Source organism: Coturnix japonica, chromosome 3 (genome assembly GCF_054131305.1).
Source record: "Coturnix japonica strain WE chromosome 3, WE-NBRP24, whole genome shotgun sequence".
NCBI lineage: Eukaryota > Metazoa > Chordata > Aves > Galliformes > Phasianidae > Coturnix > Coturnix japonica.
This window is the reverse complement of record NC_140665.1, coordinates 59,064,628-59,077,468: the sequence shown is the minus strand read 5'-3', so window position 1 is coordinate 59,077,468 and position 12,841 is coordinate 59,064,628. Positions and strand designations below refer to the sequence as shown.

General features: G+C 57.4%; 1 long non-coding RNA gene across 3 annotated transcripts; it reads left to right on the top strand.

The window, feature by feature from the left end:
• The first annotated feature begins 1,544 nt into the window (after positions 1-1,544).
• LOC146761427 (uncharacterized) lies at positions 1,545-11,962 on the top strand. 3 transcript variants are annotated; one of them, XR_014944104.1, is made up of 6 exons: positions 1,545-1,670; positions 3,230-3,363; positions 5,330-7,243; positions 7,430-9,343; positions 9,530-11,443; positions 11,623-11,962. It is a non-coding gene; the product is annotated as an uncharacterized LOC146761427 (long non-coding RNA). The 3 variants fall into 3 exon arrangements; XR_014944103.1 differs by having other exon boundaries at positions 3,230-5,143; XR_014944105.1 differs by lacking the exon at positions 3,230-3,363 and having other exon boundaries at positions 1,611-1,670.
• Positions 11,963-12,841: the final 879 nt, after the last annotated feature.

Genomic DNA, 12,841 nt, shown 5'->3' with positions numbered 1-12,841 from the left:
GTTTCTATTCTACTATCTGATGTACATAAATGCAACCACCAGTACTTGCTACTATATTAATTCCCCCTTGTGCAGTTAACAGTGTATCTAAAGCCATTATATTTCGCATTCCCTTAGCCACCCCGGCTAAGCTTTGGTCTTCTTCAAGGGCAATACTAGTATCTAGAGCTTTAATTTGAAAGTGTTTCATAACTGCTGAGGTGTTCACTATAGCCTTTTCCAATTCTACAACTCCTAAAAAGGGAATTAACCACCTGATGAATGATTGATATCTACCAGGTCTTTCCATTGGTGGAATGTGCACTTTCTAATTGACTTTTGAGGGTACTTGGGCCTGTATTATCCTAGTTAACTTATCTGCTATTATAACCTTTGGCATTACTATTCCTAAGGTACAGATTCTGGTCCACCATGGGGGTGGTATCTTCCAAGCTTGATCTCCACACAGCAAGTGCCATCCTTTCCCTTTAGCTGACACACAACATTTATCCCTGCTTTTTTATTTATTTCTTTATTTTTTACTACAGGCAACTAAGCCGATGATCCTTATGTGAATAGAATCTGGTAGTTTTGCTGGAGGGGGAAATAACATGACAATAAATAGAAGGATACTTTCAGAGCAACCCATCTATATGCAGTCTGAGACAATTCCTCTTCAGTCACTGTGGCCCAGGCAAACAAAAGGTTGGACACTTATCTGCAGCAGAGCTGGCTCCCTCAAGTCCTGAGTGTCCTTCTCTGAGCTCATCCATTTGCCTGTGTTGCATACCATGCAAGAGATCCTCTGAAAATGAAACTTCTCCTCACAGCTGCCAAAAGTTATCTCATTTTGTATCCTTCTTAGCCCAACTTCATACCGCTGTTATAATGAGAAAGAATGTAGCCAAGCACAGGACAAAATGAGTTTAGCAAACATTCCCTGCAGTGCATAGCATCCAGGTGAGCATTTCCAACCATGATGTGTAAATAAACGATAGAACACAAGCAACTCCATAAAACAAGAACGTTGTGCGATTACAGATAAATTGTATCCTCCACACGCCCGCTTTTTTTCACCCTTTTTTCTCTGTAACAATGTGTCTGAGCTCAGAAAGGATTTTGCCTGTGGGGGCAGAGATTTGAGGCATCAATGTCAGAACTCATAATAAAATAAAATAAAATGTGTATATATATATTTAATTGCACTTGGGCACTGCTACTACTCAGGTAGAAACACCTAATGTTTACAGGACTGTTAAATAAACACCAAAAGTGAAGGAATAATTCCCCAGCTCAGCCAAGGTGTGGTTGGTGAGGTGAAGCCACCTGTGAGGCAGCTCAGGGCCCTGGGGATGGGCGGCAACCAATGCGAGGGGCACCTGACCTCCAGGTGACCCCAGCCGTGACCTTCAGGTGACCCCAGCCGTGACCTTCAGGTGACCCCGGCCCTGCCGCCTTCAGGTGGGAAGGGCGGGAAGCTGAGGTGAGAAAAAAAAAGAGGCGGGAAGAGAAAAGGGCGGGAAGAGAAAGCGGCGTTCTGAGCTCCTATTGGCTGTCGGACGTCAGGGAAACTTATATAAGGCGCATGGGCGGGAAGGTGAGCTTCAGGTATTTACCTCAGAGCGTGAGAAGAAGCTGGATGCTGCGACGGACAGACAGAGGGCGGACTCCAAGCAGCCTCCTGGGACGAGGTAAGGAGTGGAACGGGTGGGATGTGGTGGGGCTGAGGGGCGGCCGGGAGCAATGGTGCCAAGCACGATGTGCTGGGAACGACGATTCGGAGGAGGACTCTGAGGGGGGGGGCGCCGGTCCGGAAAGCGGAGCCCCCGACGGCTTGGGGCGGGGAGGGGAGCGGCCGGCCGGAGCGGGACCTCAGACGGCTTGGGAGTTGGGGGAAGCGGCCGGCCGGAGCGGGGCTTCCGACGGCTTCGGGTGGGGCGGGAGCTGGCGGCCGTAGCGGGATCTCTGACGGCATGTAGCGCGGGGTTGCCGGCCGTAGCGGGACCTCTGACAGCTTGGGGTGCGGCGGGAGCTGCCGGCCGGAGCGGCGCCTCCGACGGCTTGCGGGCGGGGAGAAGCGGCCGGCCGGAGCGGGGCCTCCGACGGTTTGGGGGAAGGAGAGCGGGCGGCCGGAGCGGGATCTCAGACGGCTTGGGGTGGGGCGGGAGCGGCCGGCCGAAGCGGGATCTCTGACGGCTTATGGCGCGGGGTTGCCGGCCGCAGCGGGGCCTCCGGCGGCTTGGGGTGTGGGGGTGGCCGGCCGGAGCGGGGCCTCCGACGGCTTGCGGGGGTGGGGGGGAAGAGCGACCGGCCCCAGAGAGGCCTTCGACGGCTTGCGGGGAGGGAAAAGTGGCCGGCAGGAGCAGGAACTCCGACGGCTTGGGGAGGGGGGAGAGCGGCCGGCCGGAGTGGGGCGTCCGACGGCTTGCAGGGGGAAGGCGGCCGGCCGGAGCGGGGCTTCCGACTGTTTCTCTGGGACGGCTGGCCCGTCTTGCGGGAAGGGGAGGGGTGGTTGCCGCCCGTAGCAGGGCCACCGACGGCTTGTGGGGAGGAGGGGAAGTGCCTGGAGCGGGGCCTCCGACGGCCTTGGCTGGTGGGGGGGGCCGGCCGGAGCGGGTCCTCCGACGGCTTGGGGAGGGGTGTTAAGGGGCCGGCCGGAGCGGGGCCCAAACGGGTTTATAGGACAACAAACAACAAACAAAAACAAAACAAAACAAAAAAAAGAAAAAAGAAATAAAGCAGTTTTTCTCATGACTGGTGTGATGTTCTTTAGGGATTATATTTTGGTTTATAACATGGGGCTGGTGGAAATAGGGCTCAAATTAAGAGAGACAATAGGATGTGAAGGAAAAAGCACTGCAGCAGTGTTGAAGTATTTAATGAAATAAATACCCTCTGTTAATGATTCATACTGCACATGATGTTATGGTGTAGAATACTGACAGCAACAGTACAAAACCATGACAGATGGAAAAGCTTTGAGAGAATGGAAGAGGTAGGTTGCTCTGCAGATAAACTAAGTATTGAACATAAAGTTATGATTCCTACCATGGAACAATACATGGAATTAGATACAGAGTGCTGTCAATCTCTCATTAAGGTGCTGTGCCTCAGCTGGCAGGAGAGTTGTGGCCAGAATTGCCTTTAATCAGAAGGTAGTGGTAGTAACATGTGCTATGAGTAGTGGCAGCTAAAATGAATTGGGAAGAAAAGTGGGTGGGGTGAAATGTTGCCATGCCTCATATTTCAGGATCTGATTATGCTGAAAGAAGACAATGTGCGGGGAGCCGAAAGGCAGGACCAAGGAAGAAGAGGAAACGGAAGCCCACAAATGCAGGGGGGAAAGAGAAAGGCACTCTGGGCAAAGCACCTCCCTGTTAGCAGGTCTATAGTCACATTGGAATTGAACGTTGCTGGCGGCCTTGGGTGACCAGGCCGTCTTTGTGCTGGGCGACCTCCCTGTAAGCAGGGCTCTGGTCTTTGCTGTAGCTGGCCTTTTGCCTTGTTGCTCCTTGGCTGCCTGGGGAGTGTGGCCCCCTGTAACAGAGGGTGAGAGCCACCTCTCCGCACCTGAGTGGGAAACGGAGCTCACCGGACCCCAAGGCCTCCCTGTAATCAGGGCAGTGCCTTTTCCCTGCCCCTCCTCCCCCTGCCCCTCAGTGCTGTTGCCTGCTGGTGGCCTGTCAATGCGCCAGCCCTGTACTCGGGGTGCGTGGCGTGGCATTTGTCCTTTGCCCTTTTCCTTGCTTGAGAATCCCCTTGGCACATTGAGGTCTGTGGCCTCTGTGCAGCCCCCAGGGTCAGACCTCAGGCTCTTGTATGTTGCTCGTGGGTGCGGGTTTATTCCCAGGAGTTGGCTGCGCCGCCTTATCCTTCCCTGCTGGAAAGCCGCATCTGTGTGTGTGTGTTCCCCTTCCATCCCGTTTGTTGTTTGTATGTGTGTGGTGAGTGTGAGTGTGCTTTCCCTTTAGGCCCCTTCAAAGATGCTGCAGCGTAGCTTCGGCTTCCCAGGGGGGATTGGAGGGTTTGGTTATATGCCGCAAAGCAGGGGTCTTCCCTCTCATCTTAGTCCCACGAGCGCAGTGAGGGTCCTGTTGGCCTGTCTCCTTTTTTCTTAGTTGAGATCTGTGCCACGTGGTAGCTCTGTGGCTGAGGCCGCCCTGTAGCCAGGGTTTGGGCCTGTCCTTGCGTGGCCGCCTGTTCTGGTGGCGTGACCGCTCCGTACTCGGGGCACGTGTTACAAGATGTTGAGCCCTCTGTCCCTCAAGTGGCCCACCCCCCCCTGTAATCAGGGCTGGGGAGGCTGCAGTGTTGTGGCCGGCTGCTTTAGCCATCCAGTTGGTGGGGATGACCCCTCCCTGTCCCGTTAGAGGGTGCAGGTTGAGGTGCTTCTTATGTGTGGGGTTACCTTCCCGCTCAGGCTCTCAAAGACGTGGTGATGTTGTGATGCTGTGATGATGTTCTGCTGCCGGGCGGGCCCGCCTGTAGCTCAGGCGTTGGTGGGAGCTGCGTGCTCCGTGGGGCTTCTTGATGATGTTGAGGCGTGGGGTACCGTCCTGTAGGCAGGGCTGTGCGTGCCCCCTGTGTTTGGTGAGCTGTGTTCTGAGAGTCCCCCTGTACTCAGGTGGGAATGTGGCCCCGGCCTTTCAGAGGCACGGGGCTGCGAGCTGTGGGGCTGGGCTTGCACCCTCCCCGGAATTGGATGTGCTTTCTTTTTCCCCGACCGTGGCATTAGGCCGTGTCGCCCCGCTGCCTGGCGGCTGAGAGTCGTTCCTGCCGCTGGGGGAGAAACTGAGCTCTGTGGCTCCAGGGGTGTTGTCGGCCCGCCTGTAATCAGGGTCTGGGCACGTGAGCCTTTGTGCTCTGCTGGCAGCCTGTGTGGGGTGACCGCCCCGTTAGCGGGGTGGGTGCCAAAGCACCCCGGAATGGGAGAGAAGGAGCCTCCCGCGGCCGTAGGGATGGGGGCTGCCCTGTAAGTCAGGGAGCGACTGTGTCCCCGAGTCCCAGGCCCTTTGCAATGGAGGCGGTGGCTGGGGGTCCCCTGTAAGCAGGGAAGCGACTCCTTTGTCCGCTGCTTTTTGTGTGCCCAGCTCTATTTGCCCAGTCTGCCCGCCTCCACGATCCCCTGCGGCACCGGCTGGAGCCTCCGCTGCGCACCAGTGAGGTGAGAAAAGCAGTTCTAAGTAGTTTTGTCTGGAATTGGGCTGTGGAGAGGGGGCAGATGCAGGGTCTTCCCCCTTGGCTGGCGGGGTCGTGTGCCCCGTTCCTTTGGAACGCCGGGTGTCCCGCTTCCTTGAGGCAGAGGGTTTGCTGCTGCTCAGGTCTAATGGTGTCGTGCCTTGTATTTCAGGATCTGCTGCCCAAGAAAGAAGAAGCGACGTTGGGACCTGGGAGGCAGGAGCGAGGAAGAAGAGGATGCAGAAGCCCGCCAATGCGGGGGGGAAAGAGAAAGGCACTCTGGGCAAAGCACCTCCCTGTTAGCAGGTCTATAGTCACATTGGAATTGAACGTTGCCGGCGGCCTTGGGTGACCAGGCCGTCTTTGTGCTGGGCGACCTCCCTGTAAGCAGGGCTCTGGTCTTTGCTGTAGCTGGCCTTTTGCCTTGTTGCTCCTTGGCTGCCTGGGGAGTGTGGCCCCCTGTAACGGAGGGTGAGAGCCACCTCTCCGCACCTGAGTGGGAAACGGAGCTCACCGGACCCCAAGGCCTCCCTGTAATCAGGGCAGTGCCTTTTCCCTGCCCCTCCTCCCCCTGCCCCTCAGTGCTGTTGCCTGCTGGTGGCCTGTCAATGCGCCAGCCCTGTACTCGGGGTGCGTGGCGTGGCATTTGTCCTTTGCCCTTTTCCTTGCTTGAGAATCCCCTTGGCACATTGAGGTCTGTGGCCTCTGTGCAGCCCCCAGGGTCAGACCTCAGGCTCTTGTATGTTGCTCGTGGGTGCGGGTTTATTCCCAGGAGTTGGCTGCGCCGCCTTATCCTTCCCTGCTGGAAAGCCGCATCTGTGTGTGTGTGTTCCCCTTCCATCCCGTTTGTTGTTTGTATGTGTGTGGTGAGTGTGAGTGTGCTTTCCCTTTAGGCCCCTTCAAAGATGCTGCAGCGTAGCTTCGGCTTCCCAGGGGGGATTGGAGGGTTTGGTTATATGCCGCAAAGCAGGGGTCTTCCCTCTCATCTTAGTCCCACGAGCGCAGTGAGGGTCCTGTTGGCCTGTCTCCTTTTTTCTTAGTTGAGATCTGTGCCACGTGGTAGCTCTGTGGCTGAGGCCGCCCTGTAGCCAGGGTTTGGGCCTGTCCTTGCGTGGCCGCCTGTTCTGGTGGCGTGACCGCTCCGTACTCGGGGCACGTGTTACAAGATGTTGAGCCCTCTGTCCCTCAAGTGGCCCACCCCCCCCTGTAATCAGGGCTGGGGAGGCTGCAGTGTTGTGGCCGGCTGCTTTAGCCATCCAGTTGGTGGGGATGACCCCTCCCTGTCCCGTTAGAGGGTGCAGGTTGAGGTGCTTCTTATGTGTGGGGTTACCTTCCCGCTCAGGCTCTCAAAGACGTGGTGATGTTGTGATGCTGTGATGATGTTCTGCTGCCGGGCGGGCCCGCCTGTAGCTCAGGCGTTGGTGGGAGCTGCGTGCTCCGTGGGGCTTCTTGATGATGTTGAGGCGTGGGGTACCGTCCTGTAGGCAGGGCTGTGCGTGCCCCCTGTGTTTGGTGAGCTGTGTTCTGAGAGTCCCCCTGTACTCAGGTGGGAATGTGGCCCCGGCCTTTCAGAGGCACGGGGCTGCGAGCTGTGGGGCTGGGCTTGCACCCTCCCCGGAATTGGATGTGCTTTCTTTTTCCCCGACCGTGGCATTAGGCCGTGTCGCCCCGCTGCCTGGCGGCTGAGAGTCGTTCCTGCCGCTGGGGGAGAAACTGAGCTCTGTGGCTCCAGGGGTGTTGTCGGCCCGCCTGTAATCAGGGTCTGGGCACGTGAGCCTTTGTGCTCTGCTGGCAGCCTGTGTGGGGTGACCGCCCCGTTAGCGGGGTGGGTGCCAAAGCACCCCGGAATGGGAGAGAAGGAGCCTCCCGCGGCCGTAGGGATGGGGGCTGCCCTGTAAGTCAGGGAGCGACTGTGTCCCCGAGTCCCAGGCCCTTTGCAATGGAGGCGGTGGCTGGGGGTCCCCTGTAAGCAGGGAAGCGACTCCTTTGTCCGCTGCTTTTTGTGTGCCCAGCTCTATTTGCCCAGTCTGCCCGCCTCCACGATCCCCTGCGGCACCGGCTGGAGCCTCCGCTGCGCACCAGTGAGGTGAGAAAAGCAGTTCTAAGTAGTTTTGTCTGGAATTGGGCTGTGGAGAGGGGGCAGATGCAGGGTCTTCCCCCTTGGCTGGCGGGGTCGTGTGCCCCGTTCCTTTGGAACGCCGGGTGTCCCGCTTCCTTGAGGCAGAGGGTTTGCTGCTGCTCAGGTCTAATGGTGTCGTGCCTTGTATTTCAGGATCTGCTGCCCAAGAAAGAAGAAGCGACGTTGGGACCTGGGAGGCAGGAGCGAGGAAGAAGAGGATGCAGAAGCCCGCCAATGCGGGGGGGAAAGAGAAAGGCACTCTGGGCAAAGCACCTCCCTGTTAGCAGGTCTATAGTCACATTGGAATTGAACGTTGCCGGCGGCCTTGGGTGACCAGGCCGTCTTTGTGCTGGGCGACCTCCCTGTAAGCAGGGCTCTGGTCTTTGCTGTAGCTGGCCTTTTGCCTTGTTGCTCCTTGGCTGCCTGGGGAGTGTGGCCCCCTGTAACGGAGGGTGAGAGCCACCTCTCCGCACCTGAGTGGGAAACGGAGCTCACCGGACCCCAAGGCCTCCCTGTAATCAGGGCAGTGCCTTTTCCCTGCCCCTCCTCCCCCTGCCCCTCAGTGCTGTTGCCTGCTGGTGGCCTGTCAATGCGCCAGCCCTGTACTCGGGGTGCGTGGCGTGGCATTTGTCCTTTGCCCTTTTCCTTGCTTGAGAATCCCCTTGGCACATTGAGGTCTGTGGCCTCTGTGCAGCCCCCAGGGTCAGACCTCAGGCTCTTGTATGTTGCTCGTGGGTGCGGGTTTATTCCCAGGAGTTGGCTGCGCCGCCTTATCCTTCCCTGCTGGAAAGCCGCATCTGTGTGTGTGTGTTCCCCTTCCATCCCGTTTGTTGTTTGTATGTGTGTGGTGAGTGTGAGTGTGCTTTCCCTTTAGGCCCCTTCAAAGATGCTGCAGCGTAGCTTCGGCTTCCCAGGGGGGATTGGAGGGTTTGGTTATATGCCGCAAAGCAGGGGTCTTCCCTCTCATCTTAGTCCCACGAGCGCAGTGAGGGTCCTGTTGGCCTGTCTCCTTTTTTCTTAGTTGAGATCTGTGCCACGTGGTAGCTCTGTGGCTGAGGCCGCCCTGTAGCCAGGGTTTGGGCCTGTCCTTGCGTGGCCGCCTGTTCTGGTGGCGTGACCGCTCCGTACTCGGGGCACGTGTTACAAGATGTTGAGCCCTCTGTCCCTCAAGTGGCCCACCCCCCCCTGTAATCAGGGCTGGGGAGGCTGCAGTGTTGTGGCCGGCTGCTTTAGCCATCCAGTTGGTGGGGATGACCCCTCCCTGTCCCGTTAGAGGGTGCAGGTTGAGGTGCTTCTTATGTGTGGGGTTACCTTCCCGCTCAGGCTCTCAAAGACGTGGTGATGTTGTGATGCTGTGATGATGTTCTGCTGCCGGGCGGGCCCGCCTGTAGCTCAGGCGTTGGTGGGAGCTGCGTGCTCCGTGGGGCTTCTTGATGATGTTGAGGCGTGGGGTACCGTCCTGTAGGCAGGGCTGTGCGTGCCCCCTGTGTTTGGTGAGCTGTGTTCTGAGAGTCCCCCTGTACTCAGGTGGGAATGTGGCCCCGGCCTTTCAGAGGCACGGGGCTGCGAGCTGTGGGGCTGGGCTTGCACCCTCCCCGGAATTGGATGTGCTTTCTTTTTCCCCGACCGTGGCATTAGGCCGTGTCGCCCCGCTGCCTGGCGGCTGAGAGTCGTTCCTGCCGCTGGGGGAGAAACTGAGCTCTGTGGCTCCAGGGGTGTTGTCGGCCCGCCTGTAATCAGGGTCTGGGCACGTGAGCCTTTGTGCTCTGCTGGCAGCCTGTGTGGGGTGACCGCCCCGTTAGCGGGGTGGGTGCCAAAGCACCCCGGAATGGGAGAGAAGGAGCCTCCCGCGGCCGTAGGGATGGGGGCTGCCCTGTAAGTCAGGGAGCGACTGTGTCCCCGAGTCCCAGGCCCTTTGCAATGGAGGCGGTGGCTGGGGGTCCCCTGTAAGCAGGGAAGCGACTCCTTTGTCCGCTGCTTTTTGTGTGCCCAGCTCTATTTGCCCAGTCTGCCCGCCTCCACGATCCCCTGCGGCACCGGCTGGAGCCTCCGCTGCGCACCAGTGAGGTGAGAAAAGCAGTTCTAAGTAGTTTTGTCTGGAATTGGGCTGTGGAGAGGGGGCAGATGCAGGGTCTTCCCCCTTGGCTGGCGGGGTCGTGTGCCCCGTTCCTTTGGAACGCCGGGTGTCCCGCTTCCTTGAGGCAGAGGGTTTGCTGCTGCTCAGGTCTAATGGTGTCGTGCCTTGTATTTCAGGATCTGCTGCCCAAGAAAGAAGAAGCGACGTTGGGACCTGGGAGGCAGGAGCGAGGAAGAAGAGGATGCAGAAGCCCGCCAATGCGGGGGGGAAAGAGAAAGGCACTCTGGGCAAAGCACCTCCCTGTTAGCAGGTCTATAGTCACATTGGAATTGAACGTTGCCGGCGGCCTTGGGTGACCAGGCCGTCTTTGTGCTGGGCGACCTCCCTGTAAGCAGGGCTCTGGTCTTTGCTGTAGCTGGCCTTTTGCCTTGTTGCTCCTTGGCTGCCTGGGGAGTGTGGCCCCCTGTAACGGAGGGTGAGAGCCACCTCTCCGCACCTGAGTGGGAAACGGAGCTCACCGGACCCCAAGGCCTCCCTGTAATCAGGGCAGTGCCTTTTCCCTGCCCCTCCTCCCCCTGCCCCTCAGTGCTGTTGCCTGCTGGTGGCCTGTCAATGCGCCAGCCCTGTACTCGGGGTGCGTGGCGTGGCATTTGTCCTTTGCCCTTTTCCTTGCTTGAGAATCCCCTTGGCACATTGAGGTCTGTGGCCTCTGTGCAGCCCCCAGGGTCAGACCTCAGGCTCTTGTATGTTGCTCGTGGGTGCGGGTTTATTCCCAGGAGTTGGCTGCGCCGCCTTATCCTTCCCTGCTGGAAAGCCGCATCTGTGTGTGTGTGTTCCCCTTCCATCCCGTTTGTTGTTTGTATGTGTGTGGTGAGTGTGAGTGTGCTTTCCCTTTAGGCCCCTTCAAAGATGCTGCAGCGTAGCTTCGGCTTCCCAGGGGGGATTGGAGGGTTTGGTTATATGCCGCAAAGCAGGGGTCTTCCCTCTCATCTTAGTCCCACGAGCGCAGTGAGGGTCCTGTTGGCCTGTCTCCTTTTTTCTTAGTTGAGATCTGTGCCACGTGGTAGCTCTGTGGCTGAGGCCGCCCTGTAGCCAGGGTTTGGGCCTGTCCTTGCGTGGCCGCCTGTTCTGGTGGCGTGACCGCTCCGTACTCGGGGCACGTGTTACAAGATGTTGAGCCCTCTGTCCCTCAAGTGGCCCACCCCCCCCTGTAATCAGGGCTGGGGAGGCTGCAGTGTTGTGGCCGGCTGCTTTAGCCATCCAGTTGGTGGGGATGACCCCTCCCTGTCCCGTTAGAGGGTGCAGGTTGAGGTGCTTCTTATGTGTGGGGTTACCTTCCCGCTCAGGCTCTCAAAGACGTGGTGATGTTGTGATGCTGTGATGATGTTCTGCTGCCGGGCGGGCCCGCCTGTAGCTCAGGCGTTGGTGGGAGCTGCGTGCTCCGTGGGGCTTCTTGATGATGTTGAGGCGTGGGGTACCGTCCTGTAGGCAGGGCTGTGCGTGCCCCCTGTGTTTGGTGAGCTGTGTTCTGAGAGTCCCCCTGTACTCAGGTGGGAATGTGGCCCCGGCCTTTCAGAGGCACGGGGCTGCGAGCTGTGGGGCTGGGCTTGCACCCTCCCCGGAATTGGATGTGCTTTCTTTTTCCCCGACCGTGGCATTAGGCCGTGTCGCCCCGCTGCCTGGCGGCTGAGAGTCGTTCCTGCCGCTGGGGGAGAAACTGAGCTCTGTGGCTCCAGGGGTGTTGTCGGCCCGCCTGTAATCAGGGTCTGGGCACGTGAGCCTTTGTGCTCTGCTGGCAGCCTGTGTGGGGTGACCGCCCCGTTAGCGGGGTGGGTGCCAAAGCACCCCGGAATGGGAGAGAAGGAGCCTCCCGCGGCCGTAGGGATGGGGGCTGCCCTGTAAGTCAGGGAGCGACTGTGTCCCCGAGTCCCAGGCCCTTTGCAATGGCGGCGGTGGCTGGGGGTCCCCTGTAAGCAGGGAAGCGACTCCTTTGTCCGCTGCTTTTTGTGTGCCCAGCTCTATTTGCCCAGTCTGCCCGCCTCCACGATCCCCTGCGGCACCGGATGGAGCCTCCGCTGTGCACCAGTGAGGTGAGAAAAGCAGTTCTAAGTAGTTTGGGCTGGAATGGGGGATGGGGAGGGGGGTGGTGCACGGCCCTTGGCCGGGCGGTCGTGTGCCGCGTTCCTTTGGTATGTTGGGTTTCCCTGCTTCCTTCAGGAGGTAGGTTTGCTGCTGCTTGGGTCTAATGGTGTCGTGCCTCGTATTTCAGGATCTGCTGCCGGAGAAAGAAGATGCGGTGCTGAGTGCTGGGAAGCAGGAGAGATTACTAGTTGGAAGCGGAAGCCTCCAAATGCGGGGGGGGAAAAGAGAAAGGCATTCTGGGCAAAGCACCTCCCTGTTAGCAGGGGCATAGCCCCATTTGAGTTGAACGTTGACCAGGCCGGCTTTGTGCTGGGCAACCTCCCTGTAAGCAGGTCTCTGGTCTTTCCTATAGTTAACCCTTTGCCCTGTTGCTCATTTGGCTTTCTCCTTCATATGTGTAATTCTTTTGAGCTGTGTTCACACTGATTAAATATTTCAATTCTTAAATAAATGTTACCTGCAGGCAATTCTGTCTATTTATGAAGCTCTTAATCTTATGCTAAGTATTTTTAAGTCTTTTTGTCTCAGTAATTTTTAACAGAAACATTTCTGGCTGCATTTGAAGAATGAACTTTTATAATTTTTTTGTAGTCTTATTTAGTTTGAGCTTCAAAACGTGTTGTTTACTGTATTATGTAGTGGTTGCTGTATCAAATCACTGTGAGTGAATTCTTCTACGTCAACCTGGAGCAAAAGCATAGGACTGCTTTGAATCCTAGAATTACCCACGTTGGTAAAGTCCTTGAAGATTGTCAAATCTGACTGCAGCCTTACCATAGTACCCTAACTCTAACAACACTCTGCTAAATCATATCCCTGAGCACCTCTTTCAGAAGGCTCTTAAAACACATCCAGGGATGGCAAATAAGCCTCCTCCCTGGGTAGCTTATTCCGGTACTTGACTACCCTTTCTGTAAAGAAGTGTTTCCTAACATCCAACCAAAACTTACCCTGGCGCAACTTAAGGCCCCTTTCCCCTTGTTATGTCGCTTGTCACCAGTGAGAAGACTTGCCCCAATCACACTGTAAGTACTTTTCAGGTTCTGTAAGAGGGCGATAAGGTCTCCCCTCAGCCTTGTTTTTCCTCAGATTAAACAGCCACAGCTTACTTAGCCTTTCCTTATAGGGTTGATTCTCCAAGCCCTTCATGAACCTCGTTGACCTTCACTGGACCTGTTCCAGTGCCTCCATGCCTTTCCTGTGCTGAGGTGCCCAAACCTGAACTCAGCACTTGAGGTGAGGCCTCACCAGTGCTGAGTAGAGGGCCCGGATTACCTCCCTAGTCCTGCTCACCACACCATTCCTGATACAAGCCAGGATGCCGTTGGCCTTCTTGGCCACCTGGG